This window comes from Lepidochelys olivacea (assembly GCF_965140295.1).
Source record: "Lepidochelys olivacea isolate rLepOli2 genome assembly, chromosome: 1".
NCBI lineage: Eukaryota > Metazoa > Chordata > Testudines > Cheloniidae > Lepidochelys > Lepidochelys olivacea.
The window spans coordinates 76,893,425-76,910,793 of record NC_140411.1 but is presented as its reverse complement, the minus strand read 5'-3'; positions in this window follow the sequence as shown (position 1 = coordinate 76,910,793).

Here is a 17,369-nt window from a genome sequence, read left to right as displayed (position 1 = left end):
AGTTTGACACATACCACGCAAACCAGGTACCAGCTTATGTGAAGGTCCCCAGGCCTCACTTGAATACTGACAAACACATAGCTGGAATCAGTCTGGTTCATCTGTGTACTAGTGTTGTTATTATAGGTAGTAGAATTATAAAAAATGAGCTTAGTGTTTAGACTTTATTTAACGCTTGTGAATTGCCACAAGCATTAAGCTCGCTGTATTCCATGTTATAAGGTAACGTTTAAGTGTTTTCATTGTAAGCCTGTGTAACTGTAAATCACCAGACAGGAGAGAAGCATTAAAGAGTGTGAAATACTAGTCTCCAACAGGAAGTGTTATCTGCTACCCATCAACATCAGACGAACTAGTGTGGAACATCTTAGGATAAAAGACTTTGTTCCCTCCCTCTACATGAAGAGATGTGCATGTGAATCCCACCCATCAGCTGAAGTGGCAGCTCAGAGCACATGGGGTGGGTGAGGGAATAAAAATATCTGTTTCTTGGACTCCTGAGTGCAAGGTTCACTAAGCATAAGCAAGAGATCCCCAGTGTTTAGCCTGGGGTAGCCGTAAGGGACCTATAGAACTTGCTTGTTATAGAGGCTTTTATTACCTTTTGAAACTTAAGATGGTAACTCATTTGTGTATGTGAATATATATATGTTTACTTGCTTTAACCTTATAAATAACTCCCTTGTTTTCCTTTTCTAGTTAATAAACCTTTAGGTAGTTTGTTATAGGATTGGCTACAAGCGTTGTCTTTGGTGTGAGATCTAAAGTGTAACTGATACGGGGTAAGTGACTGGTCCTTTGGGGCTGGGAGTAACCTGAATATTGTTGTTTTTTTGGTGTAAGGGACTATCTATGACAAAGGCAAGGTTGTCTAAATGACAAGATAGATTGAAGTACTCAAGGGGCCTGTGCATGATTTCCTTTTGGGCTGTTATAGTGCGTGAGCAGGTTGCCCACCACTGATCTAAATGAAAATTATCTTCTCAAAGGCATCTTTTAACCATCTCCTGATTCTTTGTGGTTATCTGCCTTACCCTTTCTGACTAGAAGCTTCCTGAAACATCAGACAAGCTCCCCGTAACTTAAGTCATATAAGGTAAGGCAAACTGCCACTATGTTGAGCCCTAGCTGCATCAAGTTTGAAAAGTGACGGCTGAGGCCAGAAGAGAAGCAAATTTGCCCCACTGTGTATCTCAAAATATAAGTGGTGGTTACTAAAAGGATGAATTTCAGGATAACCGAGGAAATGGGAGTATAGAAGTGTAATTGTGGGAAGTCTGTGGACAGATGCCTTGTACTCTTGAGGGTGAAGGAATGCAATGAGGGGAACTTTTGCATAGTTTCTAAAATCAAACCTCCAGAGAGGTTTGGAATGATATCATACCCACAAATATAATGACATGCCCAAATTTTGCACCATCACCTACAAATGTTACCCATTGCTCCATTTGTAGGATAAATATTATGAAATAATTGTTTAAATTTTCAGGTCACAATTATAAAGGGATAATGGGTAGTCCAATATTTTCTTCAGAATGGTTTGTGTATGTTGCACTGCAAAGGCTTAACTCCTAAAGAGCAGGTAGGAGTTTCAAACCACAAAAACTCACAGATCTCCTGAGATCTCCCATTGTATTGCCTAATAGTATTTGCGGGGTATATATGAGTATATATGCTCTGGGATAGGAAGATAAGTTCAGGTAGTCCAAGCTGATTAAACCTATTTTTTTAATCCCAGTAATCTTTATTTACATTTTACAAACAGCTGCTATATCTCAGCAATATAGTTATTCAAGTCAGTGATATACATATGCTTAGGAAGGGTTTTACTAGGGAAACTGAATTTGTACATCTGTTTCACTGGTGCAGTTGTTTCCACTGAGGTTAATGGAGTTACAGTGGTGTAACTGAGAATGAAATCTGAACTTCATGGTTTATGGTAATACCTATTATAAAAATACAGTCTTAACCAGTGATTCACAGCTAGCTCCCTAATTTAGAACTAATATATCTATAAATAGCAATATACATAGTTGGATGAAAAAAATGAGTATGTTTTCCAAAAAAATGTGGAAAAATTTTTTCATATTGTTCAGTATTTTCTGTGAAATATTTTTTCAATTAAAATTTGTTTTAAAGATTTTTGAAAAATATGGGTCTTTTTGGTGGAGAAAAAACTCTCTTACCTTTTAACCTTTTTCCAGGAGAAAAGGGCGTTGCTTTTTTATTTTTTATTTTTTAAAGCATGATTATTTTCCCCCACTTTCTCTCACTTTTTTTATACTATCCTCCCCCTTTTCAGTAAGGAACAAAGTGGGGAAAAATAAAATAAGTTTCCCCCTATCCTGAGTGAAATTGAGTTTTTCATTACAAATTCTTTTCATCATAAAATAAGAACTTTTTTTGTGAACATTTTTAGTTTTCATTGAAAAGGTAATTTCTGCTAGAAAAAAAAGGTAATGGAAAATTTTCCATCATCCCTAGTCATGTGTTGTATGTTAGTTTAAGTATACCAGTAACCAGTAAAATAATCCCTGTTGGCATTCATTACTTGTGTATTTGTAAATGTCTGCTGTTTATTTAGAGCCACATTCTGCCAAACTTACTTTATGCTTACTTTGCAAGGCATTCCAGTGATTTGGGGTGGATTACAGAATAAATGACTCTTCAATGCTAGAGAAAGGATTCTGACCAGCTCTTATGTGGCCACAGAAGTGCGGAGGGAGTAAAGTGTTCCCTTCTTTGCATAATCTCCTTAATCGCTGCCCAGAGTTGCTATACTTTGGGACTGCAAGTGAGTTACTCTCACCCACAGAGCAACTAATAGAAAAGGTAGTAGGCAGGGGCAGGAAATAGGCAGAGACATGACTCTACCATCCTAAAATCATGCCAGCAGAGCAGAATTATTTGGCATACTTTAAAGGGATGCAGCAAATTACCTGTCCCTCCCTCCCACTACAATGTGGAGAATTCAGGGCAGTATTGTGCTTCCTCGAAGCAGAATGACCTCTGATTCCTCTTACCACACCCAGTGCAGGGCTGTCACTAAGACTATGTCTACACAAGGATAAAAAAACACATGGCTGGATGGGTCAGTTGACTTGGGCTCGCAGGGCTCAGCCTGCTGGGCTAAAAATGTTGTGTAGATGCTTGGGCTTGGCCTGGATCCCAAGTGTTGGACCCTACTAGGGTGGTGGGTCCCAGAGTTTGGGCTCTAGCCTGAGCTTGACTGTCTACACAGTGATTTTTAGCTCCATAGCCCGCGCCCTGTGAGCCAAAGTCAGCTGATCTGGGCCAGCTGCAACCTTGCTGCAGGGCTTTTATCCTTGTGTAGATGTACCCGAAATGACACAATTTAGCCCTTACTTTGAGCAATCAAATTCACTATGCATCTCAATGTTCCAGCTGTCTGAGTCTATGCTTAAATGGAAATGTTGTCAAATATAAATTTACTAATCAAGTCAAAGTCATTAATATGTGGATGTATTCAACTGATTAGAAGGAATATATAATGGACACATATATTCAGCAAATCATTTCAATTCCCATGACAATGGTATTATCTATTTATAATTGCTTTTAAGTGTTTCTAGGGTACATATAACCCAACTAAAATATGAACACAACATTAGAAGATTTGTTTTGTTTGTGCTCATTTACAATAAATAGGTTAGGGCAATTAATTTTAGACACTATACAAATTAAATCTAAACTAGCTTAAAGCACTAAACTCTCTGTAGGTTGTTTGGACATTATTCCCATAGAAATTGGAATGTGCAGCACCGCAAACATTCATCTTATTCTTTGCAGAGGGAAAGTGTGAGGCAGTTGTTTACAGTGTGCGGATTGTATGTGACATGCAATATGTGGATGTGTATCTTTTTAAGAGCTGAGTGGCAAGCATGAAAAATGGTTCTCAATACTGATTGCACTCCTAGCCCAGATGACAACTCTGTGGGTATTTCCCTGGAGAGCAGTTTCAAATTGAGAATCATGGTAGTGCTTGAGCTAAGTTAGAAAAAGAGTATTGCCATTACCTACTATATAGGACCAAACTTCCTGTGGAATTCTGAAAATAACAAGCACTAAAACTTTTTATTTTTATGTTTTATTTTCACACAGTTTGTCACCCTAATAGCATATACAAAAGTAAATTATTGTACAATGACAATCACTCCAACTACGAGCAACATGCTCTCTCTCATTCTTCCTTTATATACTTTATTTGTCTGTTTAAGCATTTATATCATGCTGCAACTGTCTCCTTTGGTAAAGGTGTACCAAGCTCATGATAATTATGACAGATCATGTATAAGTAATGGAGCTGACAAAGGTGCTGATCATAGAGTTCTCAGCACCTCAGTAGAGAGTGGGATAACATTTAGCTTTTTCTAATAAAATTTCTTGTCTGGATTTAGAGGAAAGCAACTGTGTACTTTACTGCTCCCCCATGGTAAACTTTTTTTTGTGGTTCCAAATACAAGGAAGAGCTCATTCTGTTCAGACCAGCAGTATTGCCACTCCCAAATAGGCAAAAATTGTGAATCAGAACATTCCAAATCATCAGATAAAAATAATAAATCACATATTTTGGCCTACCTTTTGATTTTTCCTCATCTTTAGGGAGAAAGCATCCAGCCCCAAATTGTATCCGATTATCTTATATTCAAAATAAAATCTTAAATACACAAAAAATCAGAGGGAACTGCATTTACTCTCTCCTATCTGCTAGAGTGTGTGATCTGCCATTCACTCCCTCTCTATCCCTTTCCCTTCATAGACTGGAGGGCAGCTGCTACACTCATATCCTCCCTGCATGCTCCCTCACTTTATTCTGTCCCACGCCTGTGCCCTGTATTCACTTGTCCCCCGTTTTTTTCCTTTCTTCCCTCTCAAAGTCTCCGATTGATCACTTCCTCCTTCTCTGCCATACCATGTTCTACTGCACCCCTTCAGTCTCCGCCCCTCCACTCTCTAGTCGGCCTTTTACCTGCCACTAGCCTGTTCCCTCCACTCCACTGTCTCCTCTACCTCCAACCTACCATATTTCTCTGGCTCTTTATAGTTTCCTGTCCAATTTCCTAATACTCTTCTCCCTACAACTCCCACAGTCCCATTCTTTGTGCTTCCGCATTCTACTGTTCCTTGCCATGCCTTCAGGAGGTGATTGAAGGCCCACCTGGCTTCAACTTCATTGGAAACAAAGGGAGCTGATATCCATCTTTGATGACAGTATCACTTCTGTATGCAAAGGTTAAAGGAACAAGGCAGCCTACTGAAGGCAGCCTGTGGCTTCAGACCCATTGTCAGCAATGGGAGGTGATGACCATTTTTCCTGTGGGCAGCCTCATTACCACCGATAAAGATCAAACAGACTTGTTGGCCAATCTGTTGACAGCATCCTGTGGTTTCTGTTCCATTAACAGTGATTGGCAGACTATGTCCATTTTGAATATGGGCCAGAGCTGGTGATAATGAGAAATTAATGAGAACCCCTAAAAACACCATAGATGTTGTGAGACTCATGCAGGGCTGGCCCACAATATTTTGGCACTTGAGGTAGGGAGCTCAAATGACGCCCCCTCACTTGGGCCAAAACTTTGAAAGGTCTTAATTCTGCCTTCTTCCATTTCTACTCCTCTCATGCTCTGCTACCTATCCCAATAAAGGAGAACTAACAACTTAAAATGCCTTGTTCAAAAATTTTAAGTAACACTTAACTTTCAAACTCCTGAACAGCAAACAAGTTTTCTGCATAGTAAACACTGGCATTTGTATCTGTTTGAATAATCACAGTGATGCTTTCCATGCCTTCTTGGTTGCAAATATTTGAACTGCTTCCTGCTGAAGGTCCACTGCTGAAGATAGTCTGGGCCAGCTCATGCTCTTTTGAGATGGTTACAAGGCTGACCAGCCTCTCCTGTGTCATTGTGGGTGTAGATGTGTTTTTATTAACTTCAGCTTGGAGAAGCTGTGTTCTTCACTGGCAACTGTTACAGGAAGTGTTAGAAGTATGCACAGAGTAACAAAAGCATTTGGAAAGAGGTGGTCATCTTATTTGTGCACATATATTCCAGAACAGCCTTTGGAGTTGATCCTGTTGAAATGTATCTTGAAAGGGCTTTCAGTTCATCACCTAAATCACTCGCATCAATATCGCGCCTGTCATCATGTGTCAACTCTCTCTCTAGTGCCCTGCATTGCTGGTGTAGGCCTTCTTCAGGAATAGTGAGGAGTTTTGGAATATCATACAACATCCCAAATATACTGCTGTGTTACTTGAGCTGCATGAAACATTCTTCAATTGACTTATTGCACAATCTAGCACCGGTTAAAAAAATCAACTTTGAATTGTTGTTTGGGGTTTCTTATGGGATTATCCCATGCCTCGTAATCAAAATGTCGTCTTCTTCGGTGACTCTTGTATTCTTGAATGGGTGGGGAAATAGCTTCAGTGTGAAGTTCCTCTGCCAACTTCTGTGCACTCTTCAGAATGTTTTGAAATCCCTCATCTGACCAGTAAGACTGTAGGTATGACTTTGCTTTATCCAGTTGTTCCATTGCTCCAGATATATCAAGGTCAACACCTTGGAATCTCTTGCTTACAACATTTATCTCAAACAGTATGTGATCCCACAACACTAAGCCACACAGAAATTTGAAGTTATGTATGTTTCTGGTGATTCCATTTCCCTCTGCCACTGTTCTCCCATGAACAGTTCCGGTCATAGATTTATCCTCCATAATGGCAACTATGGCATCATCTATCTTCCCAATTTGGTGTTTGATAGGCTTTATCACCTCCACTCAAATTTCCCATCATGTGGCACTCAGTGGTTTCAGTGTAAGAGAGGATGTTCTTAGACGTTCCTTCAAAATTTGCCATGGATGGGCTGATGCAGAGAAAAATACATAGATGTTTTGAATTACATTTAAAAATTCAGCAGCCTCACTAGAAGCTGATGCTGCATCACTGACCACCAAGTTAAATGAATGAGAACTGCATGGTACAAAAAAAGCTTGAGGGTTTAACTCTTAGATCCGTGTCTGCACTCCTCTGTTCTTTCATCTCATGTTAGCACCATTATCATAGCCCTGACCTCTCATGTCAGCTATCACAATTCCCGTATCTTCCAGCTTTTTAAGAAGCACATTTGTCCTACCAGCTCCTGTAGTATCATCAATGTCAATACATTCTAGAAAATGCTCTGACAGTCACCATTGCAGGGACATTTTCACTAGGTTCTGTTGTTGTTACTAAACACACCATTAAAGACATTTGTTCCATATGGCTGATACCTTGCTGACTTCAGATCTGTCACAATCTTCTGTTTGACTTTTGTTGCCAATAACTGTGTGATCTCATTTTGAATTGTTTTCCCAAGGTAGTGGTGTGTGTACATTTCTTGGGTGGTGACTCTTCTTAGATGTTCCTGGAGTACAGCATCAAACTCAGCTATCAGCTCCACAATTTTAAGGAAGTTTCCATTGTTTGGTACATACAGCTGAACTGAAGTTCCACCCAGTGCTAGGTTTTGGGTAGCAAGCATTCTCACAATGGCAATGAGCTTTTTCAGAACATTTTGACAGTAAAGAGACTCTGATGCAATCTTCTCTTGATGCTGATCATCTATGGTGGCCTTTAACCTTAGTCTCATTTCAAGCTCTTTCACCTATGGAATGCTCTCTGGTGATTTGCTGCCTTCTCATAGCATGCCAGATTTCTAGCCAGATTTTTCCAGTCCTTTGTTCCTGTAGAACCCAATGTGGCTGGAACATTAGACTGGAAGAGTGTGCAACAAAAACATTATGCAGCATTCTGGGTTTTTGAGTACATAAGCCATGGCCTCTACACTTTGTCACTATTGGGGATTTCACACCAGTAATATGTTGGATGGAAACTTCTATTTACATTGTCTTTGGGGAACATGAAGTTTTTCACTTGCTGTGGCCCATGCAATACAAAGAAGTCCGTCAGGCTAATGCTCAAGTGGGTCCACAGTCCTGGATCATCGAAACTTAAGGAACTAAACTCAGCAGCAGCTGTTTCTTGTGCCTCCATCACACTCTTCTCTGATCTACACTTTTCTTCAGGAATGTGCATGGTTACATCCATTTGAGATGGAGATACGGATGCTGCAGTAGCTGCCAGGTCACCTGCACTCTGACTAACTGGAAGATCAGGCATCTCCTCACCACTCACATCTTCACTGGGGCCAGAAGGTTCACAGTGCACATTTGTGTCTATGTATCTCAGGAGAGCACCTTCCTGCTTAGATAGAAAAGCTTCCTTTTCTTTCTTTCTTTTTCTGAATGCTGCCCCAGAGGGGTGTTTTCTTCTTTCACTCAATACTGCTGTTCTGTGCCAGCTATAGTGGCTCTCAACACTCAGTTGAAGGGGAAAAATAAGCAGGCTGGTAGCAGGGCCTGAGTAAGGGAAGATATCAGCATCTTAAGGGCCTAACTGGCTCCTACTACTTCAGTTGATTTCCTGTTCTCCTCAAGTGGGTTCAGGGAAGCAGCAGGAAACAGGAAGCTCCCTGAGAAGCTGGTGTTAATCAGTCCAGGCTCCTAGGGGGTGCTAGAGAGGTACATAAGAAGCTCCTCCTTCTCTCGCTCCCTGCAGCTCCTGCTGCTTTCTGTTATTCCCTCTCACCTTTTCTCCTGCCTGCCTGTTATGTCTCTTGTGTCCTCCTTCCTCCAGCACAGCACTAAACCATCTCTGTGCATCTAGAGCAGAGAGAATACATATGCACCAGCAGCAGACACAATTTTCTACACTCTGGGTCCTAGTGTCTTGTCCCCCTCCAGTCTGGCACCTGAGGTGGCCACCTCAGTTCGCCTCATGGTAAGGCCAGCCCTGGACTCATGATCAAATGGCAAGGGTGGTGTCATGGGGCCAACTAGGCCCAGAAGCCCCTTGCTGGAGGTGTTAGTGTCCTGCCACACTCATCCCAGGAAACGAGCAGCGGAGGAATCCTTCAAGCAGCCTCGAGTGGCTGCAGGGGAAGCAACCAATCAGGGCCCAAGAGGATCATATAAAAGCAGCTGCAGAGGCAGGGACTGTCAGTCTCTTGCTAGAGTTAGAGGACTGTACATGGTGCTCCTGGCTGGTCAAAGGGAACTGCAGAATCTATGGATAGCTCAGTGCTGGCAGGGACTGGGGAAGTGAGGAAGAGATCCTGGCTGGCTGCTGGGCCTGAAATTAGATGAGCCCTGAGGTAAGAGTGAAGCATCTGTGAAGGCTGGGGTCATGGGCAAGTGCCTCAGGGAACTGAAAGCAATTTTGCTAAAGGAACATGGCAGCATGTGGCTGCTATTCTTAGGGTCCTTGGTCTGGGACCTGGAGTATTGGGTGGGTACACTGAGGAAATGGAGAAACTTCCAGAAGTGGAACTGAACTACTTAGTTGCCCAGCTGGAGAGCTGGGGCCAGAGTAGATAAAGAGGGCAAAACCATTTCTTCCAGGAAGGAAGCCCTGCTGGTATGGCCTGATACCAGAGCTGCTGATTTAAAGACTGCAGACACACATGACCAGAAGGAAGTGGGTAACACACTGTTGCAGGTTGCGAGCTTTGCTTAAAAATGGAGGGTCTGATATGGCCAAACTTTTCCTTATATTTATTTGTTTTTCTTTCTACTATATTTAGTGGACTTCTCCCCTTCTCCCACCTCAGTTCAATATAATACATTTTTGCAATTTGCAGGCAGTTTAGATTTTTTTTGTATGTGTATATAATTCAGAAACATCTGTGACTGTGAAAATAAGCCTATATATTGGAGACTTTGAACTATGTTTAAATATAACATATCATTTAAAGGCACACATGTATACCTATTTGTAGTAAAATGTATCATCATTCCTCTTTAGATTGTGGTGCATGGAGCTTTAAAACTGCTTACTACATATTTAAGGTGCAACAATGTGGCATAGTTCAAAAGTCTCATCTGTTTGCAGTCGTTTATAATTGTACTTGGAGCTGGGTTGGAGACTGAACTAAAGAACAAACTCTCTTGTAAATAAGAAAAGGAGTACTTGTAGCACCTTAGAGACTAACCAATTTATTTGAGCATAAGCTTCCGTGAGCTACAGCTCACTTCATCGGATGCATACTGTGGAAACTGCAGAAGACATTATATACACAGAGACCATGAAACAATACATGCATCTGATGAAGTGAGCTGTAGCTCACGAAAGCTTATGCTCAAATAAATTGGTTAGTCTCTAAGGTGCCACAAGTACTCCTTTTCTTTTTGCAAATACAGACTAACACGGCTGTTACTCTGAAACTTGTAAATAAGGACCGTGTTCTAATTTTTTGTTGTTTTCCATGTTGTTGCTATAGCTATAGTCCTTATAGTTGATTAAAAACTTATATTTGGATTATTGGATTTTCAGTATGGAGAACACAAATAAATAGAATTTTTAAAATCAAACTGAATCTTGCTTTTGTTTTCTCTGTGCTAACGGTATTTGTGATGTCAGCAAATCAAAATGAGGAAACAGCAAATTAGCAGTTCAAGTCTCTCAGGATCTCAGGGGAAGTGATTTAATTTTAAAATAGCAATGCATATTTTCCTCTAAAGAAAAGCAAGTTTTTAACTTTTCATAAAAATCTTTCTAATTTAATTTGGAGGTAAATTGGCAAAATACTGACCTTGAGAAAATTAATGACATTATTTTAAAAAAATTAGTCTTTCTAATTTCACACCCCAAACTGATAGTTACACTGATAGTTGTCCTTGGAGTAGAGATGGTGAGTAGTTTTGGGCCCAAACCAGAACCTTGGATCTCAACCTCTCAGACAGTGGAAGCGGTGCCAGTTGTGAACTTGATTATCTCTAAAATTGGCCAGGATTTGAACCCTGATCATCCACACTTCTCCAAACCTTGGGATAGCTCATATCTAGATTAAAAAATCAAGACTCAGATGCATCACTGGTAAGAATATTCATAAGGAAAGGAAGAGTCCTAGAGAAAAGGTTTTGTAAAGTATTGGCTTTGTATGTGTGTGAAAATGTTGACCTGCAGTGACTGGTTGTTGGAGACTGCAAGGAATCTGTTACTATAGCACTTATGGGAAATTTCTTTTATCTTATGGGGTACAGTCCTGTGGTTTTAAAAAAGGAGGATATGAGTTCTGGCCCCTGGGAGAGCGGGGAAGAGAGAGAGCAAGATCAAAACCCTCTTGTTGCAAAAGCTGGATTTATTATAGCAGGAATATTTCGAGGTTAGTGGACTGGATGCAGTAAAAGCTTCAATCAATGAGGTAAAATAGAACCTGGAGTGGAGACTAGATTATTAAGGGAGAATCCTACTATACATATTTATACCAAGAAGGGAAACTTTCTGCCAGGCTCTCAAAATGGCTCTCAAATGCAGGTTCAGACTGTCTGCTTTCAGTAAATACAAGGTACAAAAATTCTACTGCAGCCCTGGCACTCTAGATTGTTGTGCTAACTTAAAAACAGTATTGTATCCATTACCCTAACATAAAAGGAGATAAATCAAAGAATATACTAACATGCCAACAGTATCTGGCTTCTTCAAGAAGACCCCCACTGTGCACCATCATCTGGTTCAGCAGTCTATGATGTCAGCAGGAGACAGTTCTGACTTTGAGACTATTCTGATTGTAGCTCTATGTTTGGAATGAAATTTTATATATAATGAAAAAAATATATTTTTTGGAGCAGAGAAGAATTTTTCCTTCTCTTTTACAGACAAAGGTAAAAGAGAGCATATTTAAGTTCTGATATCAAACAATTACATGAAGATGAAACCATTGTTTTAAATGAATGATTTATGTATGTTTGTATTCTACTCCACGGGGAAAGTCTACCAAATCTCTTGAAGGAACTAAAAATAGTGGGTGGTAATGTAGACAATGCAAGCAGGCTGTTACCCTCCCTCTGCCCCAAGAGGCACCACCTCCTGGGGAAGTGCGTATAGACTAGTGTGACTGGAACCTCCAGATATCAACAGACAATGAAAGTCTGAGTTTAAACTGACTCAGGGTCTTCTTTCTGATCCAGTAAACAGGCAGGAACTTCTACCCCCTTCTCCTGGGGTGTGTGTAGGGGCAATCTTTGTGGAAGAGATGGAAGGGCTGACACCCACCAGAGGCTGGAGTTAGGGTGATCCTGCTTTTAGCATGCATGTACGTTCTTTTATTGTGTTGAATGTTTTTTTCTGTAATGCTTTCACCTTAAGAAGAAATGTGCTTGCTTACAAAGAACTGTGTGATAACTTATAACTGAAAGTAATTAGAACATAAGACCATAAGAATGGTCCTACTTGGTCAGACCAAGGGTCTTCCGACAGTGGCCAGTGTCAGGTGCCCCAGAGGGACTGAACAGAACAGGTAATCATCAAGTGATCCATCCCCTGTCACTCATTCCCAGCTTGTGGCAAACAGAGGTTAGGGACACCATTCCTGCCCATCCTGGCTAATAACAATTGATGGACCTATCCTCCATGAATTTATCTAGTTCTTTTTTGAACCCTGTTATGGTCTTGGCCTTCACAACATCCTCTAGCAAGGAGTTCCACAGGTTGACTGTGCATTGTGTGAAGAAATACTTCCTTTTATTTGTTTTAAACCTGCTGCCTGTTAATTTCATTTGGTGACCCCTAGTTCTTGTGTTATGAGAAGTAGTAAACAACACTTTATTATCTACAGGTTCATAGCCTCTGGGGAGAAAGCAAATTGCAGAGGCTTGTCTGCTTGGGCAGTCTGGCTTGCTGTGAATATCTCAGTGTAGTCAGGCAACTTTCTAATCAGCCTAGAGAAACCTTGCTCAGGAAGGAGAGAGAGACAGGTCTCTGCCCAAGAGAGGTGACAGCTGAGGAGCCAAGAGCCTAGTGTGAATGCCCTCAAGGAACCACATAGATTCATAGATATTTAGGTCAGAAGGGACCATTATGATCATCTAGTCTGACCTCCTGCACAACACAGGCCACAGAATTTCACCCACCACTCCTGCAAAAAACCTCACACCTATATCTGTGCTATTGAAGTCCTCAAATCATAGTTTAAAGACTTCAAGGAGCAGAGAATCCTCCAGCAAGTGACCTGTGACCCATGCTACAGAGGAAGGCAAAAAACCTCCAGGGCCTCTTCCAATCTGCCCTGGGGAAAATTCCTTCCCGACCCCAAATATGGTGATCAGCTAAACCCTGAGCATATGGGCAAGATTCATCAGCCAGATACTACAGAAAATTCTTTCGTGGGTAACTCGGATCCCACCCCATCTAATATCCCATCACAGGCCATTGGGCCTATTTACCATGAATATTGAATTACCAAAACCATGTTAACCCATCATACCATCTCCTACATAAACTTATCGAGTTTAATCTTAAAGCCAGATAGATCTTTTGCCCCCACTGCTTCCCTTGGAAGGCTATTCCAAAACTTCACTCCTCTGATGGTTAGAAACCTTCATCTAATTTCTAGTCTAAATTTCCTGGTGACCAGTTTATATCCATTAGTTCTTGTGTCCACATTGGTACTGAGCTTAAATAATTCCTCTCCCTCTCCGGTATTTATCCCTATGATATATTTATAGAGAGCAATCATATCTCCCCTCAACCTTCTTTTAGTTAGGCTAAACAAGCCAAGCTCCTTGAGTCTCCTTTCATAAGACAATTTTTCCATTCCTCCGATCATCCTATTAGCCCTTCTCTGTACTTGTTCCAGTTTGAATTCATCCTTCTTGAACATGGGAGACCAGAACTACACACAGTATTCCAGGTGAGGTCTCACCAGTGCCTTGTATAATGGTACTAAAACCTCCTTATCCCTACTGGAAATACCTCTCCTGATGCATCCCAAGACCGCATTAGCTTTTTTCACGGCCATATCACATTGGCAGCTCATAGTCATCCTATGATCAACCAATACTTCAAGGTCCTTCTCCTCCTCCGTTACGTCTAATTGATGCGTCCCTAGCTTATAACTAAAATTCTTGTTATTAATCCCTAAATGCATGACCTTACACTTCTCACTATTAAATTTCATCCTATTACTATTACTCCAGTTTACAAGGTCATCCAGATCCTCCTTTAAGATATCCCTGTCCTTCTCTAAATTGGCAATACCTCCCAGCTTTGTATCATCCACAAACTTTATTAGCACACTCCCACTTTTTGTGCCAAGGTCAGTAATAAAAAGATTAAATAAGATTGGTCCCAAAACCGATCCTTGAGGAACTCCACTGGTAACCTCCCTCCAGCCTGACAGTTCACCTTTCAGTAGGACCAATTGTAGTCTCCCCTTTAACCAATTCCTTATCCACCTTTCAATTTTCCTATTGATCCCCATCTTATCCAATTTAATTAATAATTCCCCATGTGGCATGGTACCAAATGCCTCACTAAAATCTAGGTAAATTAGATCCACTGTGTTTCCTTTGTCTAAAAAAATTTGTTACTTCCTCAAAGAAGGAGATCAGGTTGGTTTGGCATGATCTACCTTTTGTAAAGCCATGTTGTATTTTGTCCCATTTACCATTGACCTCAATGTCCTTAACTATCTTCTCCTTCAAAATTTTTTCCAAGACCTTGCATACTACAGATGTCTAACAGGCCTGTAGTTACCTGGATCACTTTTTTCCCTTTCTTAAAAATAGGAACTATGTTAGCAATTCTCCAATCATATGGTACAACCCCTGATTTTACAGATTCATTAAGAAGTCTTGCTAATGGGCTTGCAATTTCATGTGCCAATTCCTTTAATATTCTTGGATGAAGATTATCTGGGCCCCCCGATTTAGTCCCATTAAGCTGTTTGAGTTTCACTTCTACCTCAAATATGGTAATGTCTACCTCCATATCCTCATTCCCATTTGTCATGCTACCATTATCCCTAAGAACCTCTTTAGTCTTATTAAAGACTGAGGCAAAGTATTTGTTTAGATATTGGGCCACGCCTATATTATCCTTGACCTCCATTCCATCCTCAGTGTTTAGCGGTCCCACTTCTTCTTTCTTTTTCTTCTTATTTATGACTATAGAACCTTTCACTATTTTAATTCCTTTTGCAAGGTCCAACTCTACTTGACTTTTAGCCTGTCTCACTTTATCCCTACATGTTCTGACCTCAATAAAGTAGCTTTCCTTGCTGATCCCTCCCTTCTTCCACTCCCTGTATGCTTTCTGCTTTTTCTTAATCACCTCTCTGAGATGCTTGCTCATCCAGCTTGGTCTACATCTCCTGCCTATGAATTTTTTCCCCACATGGGGAATACAGGTGCAATTGTCCTGAAGTGTGACAACCTATAACAACTACATTAAGTTTCATTTTGTTAGAGATGGCTTGTTAGAAAGACAAGTTATATTGGATGAAATTCTCACTCCTGCTTCAGCTTTTACAATGGGCTCAAGGGCTGGAATTGTGTAAGAGGGTCATAAAAAACTATAGCTCTGACTTGGGAAGAATTGCCCAAGTGCAGGCATGGAGGAAGGCAGTCACAGGCTGTCTTCTGAGGATTCCCTCACAAGATCTTCTGTGGGTGGTGTCCTTGGAATAGGAGGGCCATGTCTTGTGCAGGACCACAGCATGTAATGCTTACAAGATTCTGAGCAGCCTGTAACTTAGAGCCCCATCCCCAAATGCTCTCAAAATGACTCAGTGGAGACACAGAGCCATCTTAGCTTCTATTGCCCTCTGGCATGTGAGTTTTGTACTGCCTCTCTTAGAGGTACAGCATAGAATATAATGTGTTCAGTTCAGAAATATACCTATAAATGCAGGAGTTCTCCTTTGAATAAAAACTCCTCTGAATTGGACACACACACATGTGAAATACAACTCATTTATGAAATTTTGTAAAATCTTTTTTCAGTTCTCATTTGCACTAGTTTCCAGTGACTAAAGGATAGGTTTGCAAGAAACAAGGATCTAATGTTTTCTGCTGTGAGAGAGCACAGATTTAATTAGCAAATTTCCTGTGCTTCCATCAAGGAGATGCCATCACTTTTGTATCTTATTAATGAATCAGAGGAACTGCAGAACTGTAATCATAACACATTTGTTTCCATCTGCGAGCCTCAGCATTTTAGTCAGCCATTTCTTGAACCACATTGTTTTGTAGCCTCAATAATTAATTACTGTGTTAAAAGTGCATTAAAGTATATAGAACATCACACCTTTATTAAAATCAGATCTAAAAGCTATAAATGCTTCTTAAATTCACCTTTAAATATTTCCCATATAGATAATAAAAATGGATAATGCTGTGAAAATTCTAGAGGAACATCAATATCCTAATTAAATCTGCTTGCCATTTAACTATTTGTTGCATTTAGGGCCAATGAGAAATATAAATTTGCTTTTTGTTCTAATAGTTCATCATCTGTCTCCTCTTACACTGGAAGAAAAGTCCAGTGGTTAGAGTGCTAGTCTAGGGTATGGGAGAACTAGGTTCAATTCCCTACTATACCACAAATACCCTAATAAGTGATCCTGGGCAAGTCACTTAGGGTATGTTTATACTGGTACTGGAAGCTGTAATTTCCAGCTAAGGTAGAGATACCCGTGATTGAGCTAGCATTCTAAATGTAGAAGTATAGCATGAGAGAAGCTTAGTTGCCCAAATACATGTGTAGGGTTGTGGCTGGGATTGTCCTCAGGCAGCTAGCTGCCACAGCTACACTTCAAGCTATTGAACTAAAAATAGACCAGAGCTAGTGCTGCTATGATGAACTATGCTGGAAACTACACCTTCCAGCTCCGCAGCATTCATAATCTTTGTTTCTCTGTGCCTCAGCTTCCCATCTGTAAAATGAGGATAAATAGTACTCCTGAATATTAGGTTTTGTGAAGTGCTCAGGTACTATAGTGATAGGGGGCATATGTACCTAAAACTGATACATCTTGACCATTCTGAAATTTAATGTTTATCTTCTTAAAGCTTTATATAAATACTCTCCATGTGAATAATCAAGACAGAGCAGATGAGCATGTTACTGTCAGGATATAATTTGATGAAGCCATAATTTAGCTTTATTCTTAATGCCATTTTGAAAATATAAGTAACACAATCTCATTTAGAATTAATGGATAAATAAAAAACTGAAAACATGGATCTAGGTTGTAAATTTTGTAAAGATGTAAGCAGTGTCAGGATGAGCTCCACCCTGACATCTGGTGGTGAGGTGTGGCAAGTTGTGGAAAAGAACTTCAGGGGCCAATCTCATTTGCATAGGCACACCCACCACGCCTAGAATGAGACCATAGCTGCCCAAATGGTCACTTTGGCTGCTGTGGGATCCCCAGTGTCTCTGTTATTGGGGCAGGAAGAATAAATTGTTATTACCCTGATTATGGGAACTGTGCTTGGAACTGTACGTGGCCTTTTGTTAT